Genomic DNA, 209 nt, shown 5'->3' on the forward strand with positions numbered 1-209 from the left:
TGGTGATATTGATACTTATTATTATTATTAAAAAAAAATCTGTTTAAATAATGCTAATAATGCCTCTTCTCATCTTTATTTAGTCCTAATCTATTTCCCTCAGGCATACTGACTTACTAACTGGATCTCTTCTAAGACACTGCACCGGAGAGAGAGAGAGCAGAAGAGAGAGAGAGCGAGAGAGAGAGGGAGAGAGAGAGAGAGAGAGA

This window comes from Sebastes fasciatus, chromosome 12 (assembly GCF_043250625.1).
Source record: "Sebastes fasciatus isolate fSebFas1 chromosome 12, fSebFas1.pri, whole genome shotgun sequence".
NCBI lineage: Eukaryota > Metazoa > Chordata > Actinopteri > Perciformes > Sebastidae > Sebastes > Sebastes fasciatus.